Raw genomic sequence first — 7381 nt, forward strand, 5'->3', positions numbered from 1 at the left:
GACATCGCTCCAAAACCAGTATCCAAAATCACCATCTTCTCAATGTTTGAGTTATAATGGACTCATTTCTCTGCGGACATTCAGACGCCTCGTTGAAAGCGTCCCCAGCAGAGATCAAGCCGTCATAAAGGCGAAGGGCGTGCACACCTCTTATTAATATTCAATAATAGGTGTAGCGATACTTTTGATCCGACAGTGAAAAATAGAAGAATATGCATGTAATGAAAATTTATGCGAATTTCAGGCCATTGACGATGCCATAAGAAATTTTGGCGAAGACCTTCTGGTAAAACAAATACTGTCTTTATTCGGTTGCAATACAAATAAAGATGTGACTATTTTTCTCTGTCCCGTGTGTGCAGCCAGTTGCTGTAATCCCCACTGCGCGAGGAGGCAGTTAAGGAGAGGCTGAAGCGGCACCTACCAGGCTGTACGCAGTACTCGAAGGGGTTCCCGCGCAGCGGCGGCGGGCAGCTGCAGATGGGCTGGTGGCGGACGACCTGGCAGACGGCGCGCAGGCCGCAGGCGCCGGGGCAGGGGTCGACGCAGGCGCGGCCCACGCACGCGCGGTCGAACGGGCAGTCCGAGTCGGTGAGGCACTCGGGCCTGCAGAGCGGGCCGCGGCACGGCAGGCACGCCGCCACGCCGCCGGACACGGCGTCGCACGTCTCGCCGGCCAGGCACGGCGACGGCGAGCACGGCCGCCACGCCGTCAGGTTCGCCTCTGGCGGCGGCGAAGCTGTGGGCCGCGTGAGCGCTCTAGAAACACTACTTCGGCGAGCTGAACCCCACTTCACCATACCTCGACGCCACCGATGGTTTTACATCAGAAAAATCTTAACAATAATGGAAATAATCATCCTCTTACGTGGCTCTCCTCAAGCAAGGAGTAATAGTGACCAAAGTTTTGGGAACGTAGGTCTCTTTCCTTTGGATGTCCAATACGTGGACGGCGAAGGCAAAAGCAGTCACAAATGAAATTACAATGAAATGAACACCCTTAGCTGCTTACAGGCGTTGACATACGTCAACGAGGACAGATGAAAATGTGTGCCCCGACCGGGACTCGAACCCGGGATCTCCTGCTTACATGGCAGACGCTCTATCCATCTGAGCCACCGAGGACACAGAGGATAGCGCGACTGCAGCGATTTATTTCTGGCACGCCCCCCGCGAAATCCGGGTTCGAGTCCCGGTCGGGGCACACATTTTCATCTGTCCCCATTGACGTATGTCAACGCCTGTAAGCAGCTAACGGTGTTCATTTCATTGTAATTTCATTCTAACGAGCTGCATGGTCACCGATGGTATCTGTTCTTGCGGACATGTCCGAAAGAACAGATACCATCTTAGTATATACATAGTTAAGGCTCACCGTCCACTTGACCATCTTCTTCTTCTGTGCGAATGCACAAACAGTGCCCGAACTCTTACGGGAATCGGCAATGTGCCGCGAGTAATGAGTATAATGGGCGGGGGCACTACGAATGTAGTGCGGGACAGTACGTTGAGAATGGTCACCAATGGTATCTGTTCTTTCGGACATGTCTGAAAGAACAGATACCATCTTAGTATATAGTCACAAATGAAATAGTGGAAGGCACGAAGTATGATTTTATCTCCAGCTACATGGAACTAAGGTCGCTGTGTAATTTAAAATTTTAAGAGAATATTTCGGCTCAGTTAATCTTATAACGTTAACAGCCTTAAAATCACATCACATTAAAAATGGCCAGTAGCCGAACAAGAGGCTTTCAAATTCAGGTGCACGTCATTAGAATAGCCGAACGAATAAAAGTTATATATGGTTTCACAAATACAAAATAAAATAAAAATTGAGACTCACCACTCTTGTTTACTTATCTTGGTACTGCTCTTGTCGGCCACCATCTCTGTCGAACCATACAGTTCAGTATGCAGGATCATTCAGCTGCCGCTACCTATGTCCTTTATGCAACCCACAATGCCTATAAATACCACAAGCAAGCTTCCATTTTCTCACGCTTGATACATGCATGACCTTTTGTAGCAAATTCGATGTAGTTAAATTTTGTACTTGGATGCGTTTTCGCTACAGCTCGTAGCTTGAGAATCATTCTAGATAAATGTACAAAAGTAAGCTTCAACCGAGTTTTTCTTGGATGACTCGAAAACGGTAGCCGCTGGCGAAAACGTATCCCAGTACAAAATTTAACTCCACTAAATTTCCTACAAAAATGGCCTGTTCATTTTTTTCTGTAGGACTAATACTGTAGCTTGCATGTAGTGAGTGAGAGACATAAAAACCTTGCGTATGGTTGTTGAAGGCATTGCAGGTCACGTAAAACCTCTATGTAGGAGCAGTTAAATTACCCTCTAAAGTCCAACATACTACCGGTCACAATGAACATGGTACCTGACACGGGGACTGCCAAGGGAAGAAAACGAGAACATATTCCTCTGATTTCTTCTTAATTTTTTTGATTTAGGAATCAATTTGCATCACTAACATTTTAAATGGGTCGAAGTTGGTAAAGGATTTGGAAGAGAAGTTTAACAAAATGGATAGAATCTTTAAAAGAGTTTATAAATGAATATCGACAGAAGTAAAACAAGGATAGCAGAATGTAGTTGAAGTAAACTGCACAGTGCCCAGGGAATTAGAACAGAAACTGAGACACTAACACAAAGGTTTTTTTTTTTTTGTCATTTGAGCAGCAAAATGCATGTCGGTGGTCGAAGTCGAATGGATATGAAAAGGAGACTGGCAGTCTCAATAAAAGCAATTATGAAAAAGAGAACTTTAACAACATAGAATATAAATTTAATTGTTAAGAACCCTTTCCTGGATGCATTGTCTGAGCGGTAGCTTTCCAGTGAAGTGAAATGTTAATGACTGTTCAGCTAGGAAAACAATGGGTGCTTTTGCAACGTGTTGCTGCAGCAGAATAATGAAGATTACAGGTGTAGGTAGCGTAACTAACTAGGAGGTATTGAATTGAATTGTGGAGGAAAGATATTATGGCAAAGCTTGCATATAGGAAGCGTTCATTTGATAGTACATACGAAGCATCAAGGAATCGTCAGTCTGGTAATGGAGGAATGTGTGTGTGTGTGTGTGTGTGTGTGTGTGTGTGTGTGTGTGTGTGGAGGGGGGGGGGGGGAAGGGGGGTGTACAAGGAGGAAAACATGAAAGGGAGACAAGGCTTGACTACCGTAAGCAAGTTCAAATGGATGTAGAATGTCGTAGTTATGCAGAGATGAAGAAGCTTGCACAGGACAGAGTAGCGTATGGAGCTGTATTGGACTGAAGGCTACAACAACAGCATTGCAGCTATAATTCGATTAGCTATCCTTATGCTTGTGATGGTATGTCTAAAGATAGAAGCTTGTTGTTCCCCAATGTGTCAGTTTTAATGTAATCACTTTTTAAGGTGATTAAGATTGTAAGTGTGGTTGAGCCAAAATATTTTCTTAAAGTGTTAAAAACAGGGCGTAATGCTGAAGCGTTTTTGCATGCAGCTACTCGACCTGTCCAGTATCTCGGTGTCGACCGTCTAACTCCCGCATTACTAACTTCAGCGAACATTTGTGAAATGTAATCCATGACTGCAGTGTGCTGAATAAGAATGTGCTCGAGAGAGGGTCCGGGAGGAGAAGGTGTACTCACGCCTGGGCACGCACTGCAGGAAGGCGCTGCCGATGTAGCCAGGCGGGCACTCGCAGACGGCGGTGTGGTCGCGCACGTTGCAGACGGCGCCCAGGCCGCAGAGCGAGCCGCCGCCCGCGGCGCACGGGTTGACGCAGCGCATGTCGAGGCACGCCTTGTCGGGCGCGCAGTCAGAGTTGAGCGTGCACTCGGGCCGGCAGCCGGCCTGAGGGTCGCCGAAGAAGCCGTCCAGGCAGGTGCAAACGGCGCGCCCGCCCATCACCTGGCAGCGGGTGTTGGCGCCGCACGGGCTGGGCTCGCACGGCGACGCTGGCAGACCTGTACCACCAACCATATGTGCATACGCCGGACATCGAGCAACAATATTCACTATCATAATATACAGACAACTATCGCCTTTACCTTACAGGTGCCAACAGAGTTCGCGCGTGTCTGACAGTGATTCGGGGTCAGCGTTTGTTTGGGACACTCTCCATGGGAACATCGCCTATACCCAGTGGGAATCAACTCGGAAGAATATATAAACAACTGATTTCAGACTCAATAGCACAGCAAGGTAGTTCATTCTTTTGAGATAGGTTTTGTCAGCCATAAAAATTAAATCACGGTCTACTGCGCGACGGAAAAATCGAACACGGTCTCGGCAAAATTATTTTCCCTGTCATACATCCTATTCTAAAGAAAATGTGGTAGTGTTCTTGTCTTGATCACGTTCAGCCCATGACTAAAATTTCACTGTGTCACATCGCTTTTTTTATATTCTCAGTACGGCAACGTGTTCCTCTCCACATCGGCTCGTGTCCAAATTCATTCGTTACACTGAACGGAGATTAAAATGAAAATAACTTTATTTCAATTGAAATACAGTGCACGTCTTACAAAGCTTAGTTATTTACGTTATCTTCAGGTGCTTTGAAAACTATAGTACCTAAGATAACATTCTCCATTCGTTGCAACAGTACCTAGGTACAACAATGTAGGCTACAATATTTAATTAAATTATGGGTATCCTGCATAAGAGCTGGCATCAGTAAGAAGTATTTGCCTCGCTTATTCATACTCTGTACTTATCGAAACGTATGAAAATTGCATAATTACTTAAGTTGAGACCAGTGACATTTATTTGAAAGCAGCGTAATTTGAAGAGGATTTATTACGAATTAGGCACGATAGTTGAATGCTCCACAGACATAATGTTTAGAATTATTAGCCTCACAATATCATCCTCACCAATTCACGGTGACCACAGTCACAATATTCACGACCTTCACTATGACACGTACATCTACTCATTTAAGATTTTTTTTTCAATCAGGTTGCACTTTTTTGCCGCTAGTTGCGCTCGGATTCCTAGCGGCAGTTCGTTTCGCGTACGGGCGATCAAATGCCTTCTGCGATCATAATGATTCTATTGACAGTACTATCGATCCTGCAATACGATTACTGCCTCTAAACTTCCTTCTCCAGCAGCCTCCTAGAGATGCAGCTTACCGATTTAGCGCAGCAAATTTTCCCTGACCAAGCTACGATATCGCTGTTGGGTGTACTGCTGAAGCAAATTACTTGTCAGTGAAAAAGACCAATAAAAACGTGTTAGCATGTGGACGTAATGTGCTGTTCCAGTCTCTTCTGTACCTAAGGTCCATCACCGTTCCCTTTGGATCCCTACGTAATTCGGTGCTCTCCGATACACACGATCGAACAGCGGAGGAGTGGTAATCAAGCGTCAACTTTAGGTTACAATATCTCCGGATGTAATTAACATTTTACAATGCATCAAACGCCACTGATTACGTATTTGTTTATATGTTCAGATGTGCTAACAAAACTAACGGGGCTCCATTTAAAAAAACGTAGGTTTGTGTTAAAAAACATACTTCCGTGCATTTTTTTATGGTTTGTATTAACCAGTTACACTAGCCCCTCTCCTCACGTTCGGTCTGTGAAATCGATTCGTCAGTATTTGATGTGGTTTACGAAATATATCCAGCGGTAACGTTAGGTGACTCACCCTGTATATCTGTATCTATATATCTAATATATATCTATATATCTAATATAACAGTGTATACGTCCTGAGGCAGCACAGATTGCCCGGACTGTAATTATTGACCTGGTATTTGAGACTGACCTTGCGGAGGCGAGCAGCGCAGCAGCGGGTTGCCGACGAGTCCGTGCAGGCAGGTGCAGACGGGGTGGTGCTTCTCGACGCGGCAGGAGGCGCCGACGCCGCAGGAGCCGGGGCAGGGGTCCCTGCAACGCAGCCCGGTGCAGGCCAGGGCGAGTGGGCAGTCGTCGTCGGTGCGGCACTCGGGCCCGCCGCAGCCCTTGGGACCGGTCGGGTCTCCCGAGAGCCCGGCGGGGCACTGGCACATGGGCAGCCCGCTGGGGGTCACCTCGCAGCGCGCGCCGGGGCCGCACGGGTTCGGCTCGCACGGGCTGGGCGGCTGCGCCGTGCAACCCGAGTACGCGTCTCCGGAAAAGCCGGGCCGGCAGTCGCACTCCTCGCGGCCGCCCGACACCACGTAGCACACGGCGTTCGCGCCGCACGGACCGGGCTTACACAGCGTCTTGGTGCGCTCTGAAAACACACCAAAAATGTCTCGAGAAAGGTTTCAATATTGCCTTCAAAGAGTGGTACTGATGGCAGCGTCGATATTAGCCGCCGAGCTTGTAATGGTACTTGAATTACGTAACCATTACGGCACCTCAACTCAACCTCTCGATACCAGCAATATTGTACTGTGTTTCTGTAAAGTAGTTGACATATTTCTGAGACAACATTCAGATTTGATTTCATTAATGTAGAGGTACTTTGATACATCGATATCTTTGTATTGCAATGATATTATTCTTATGTGTATTCTTTCTTTTGTCACTATGATGTTTGACGTACTTGTAACTCTTGATTTTTGGGCGCGTAAGCGATTATTAGTTAGTTAGTTAGAGAGTCGGACCTTGAGAAAGTCAAGTCTTGGACGTCATTTTGGAAAGACGCATATTGCAGTCAGCTCTAATAAAATGTGAACTTCAACAGTGAGGAATATGTTTTCAAGTATGTTTTGTATTGTGAAGTGATGTTTTGTGTGTTACGTGATACTGCAACACAAGCAATGAAAAGGAAGTGTAACTTAAATTCGGAGTGCTGATTATTTTTTTATATCACCATTGTGCTAACTCTGAAAGGTTTAATCTTCAAGAATGGTTTGTGAAGCGCATCTACAAAACTTTTGAATATAGCGGAATAAAACCTAGGCCTCTTTGCATTCGAGCTTGGAATCATCACCACCTAGATTTTCGACGATTGAGCCATGATTTTACAACGAGACCAGCGTGAGAAACAGGAAAAGACGAGTGCCTAGTTTATTCATTATTATATGAAATGACATTATTAACTGTGCTCTAAGGACACCTGCCACATAATAACTTTGTTGTTGCCCGAAAATGCAGTGTTTAGCAACGTGAACAACACCACAATCATTATTAAATTTTGACTTTTGTTGTGGTAGGGTTGTTAGAAGCTCTACGCCATTCATCGAGCTATTCTTTGCATAGTCGACACTCCACTGGACGAACTCTTAATAAGTAACGAGTTGATGAGCGCCTGCAGTCTCTTACGAGTCACCCCCCTCCCCCCCCCAACAGAAAAACTATTAAATAATTTGGCACTCGTTATACTGAGAAGTCCCGACAGAGCAATGGGTCTCCGTCAGCTGGTTTATCTACTACAAT

The 7381-nt window shown here is 46.0% G+C and overlaps 1 non-coding gene across 1 annotated transcript; it reads right to left on the reverse strand.

Annotated features, from left to right (window-relative positions):
- Window positions 1-1051: 1051 nt before the first annotated feature.
- Window positions 1052-1125, reverse strand: Trnat-ugu (transfer RNA threonine (anticodon UGU)). Its single transcript has one exon. It is a non-coding gene; the product is annotated as a tRNA-Thr (tRNA).
- Between the last annotated feature and the right edge of the window lie 6256 nt (window positions 1126-7381).

The sequence above is a fragment of the Schistocerca cancellata genome, chromosome 1 (assembly GCF_023864275.1).
Source record: "Schistocerca cancellata isolate TAMUIC-IGC-003103 chromosome 1, iqSchCanc2.1, whole genome shotgun sequence".
Lineage (NCBI taxonomy): Eukaryota > Metazoa > Arthropoda > Insecta > Orthoptera > Acrididae > Schistocerca > Schistocerca cancellata.